Here is a 233-nt window from a genome sequence, read left to right as displayed (position 1 = left end):
CACCACCACCATCACCACCACCACCACCACCGACACCACCACCACCGACACCACCACCACTGACACCACCATCACCACCATCACCACCATCATTGACACTCATCACCATCATCATCATTACCACCTTTATCATGATTGTAGTAATGATAATAAACAACATTTACTACCACGTACTCTGGCAGGTGCTGTGTTAAATGTGTTTCATGTAATAGTTCAGCTTTGCTATTACCTCG

Source organism: Pteropus alecto, unplaced genomic scaffold (genome assembly GCF_000325575.1).
Source record: "Pteropus alecto unplaced genomic scaffold, ASM32557v1 scaffold61, whole genome shotgun sequence".
Taxonomy (NCBI): domain Eukaryota; kingdom Metazoa; phylum Chordata; class Mammalia; order Chiroptera; family Pteropodidae; genus Pteropus; species Pteropus alecto.
Note: the sequence above shows the minus strand (reverse complement) of the source record.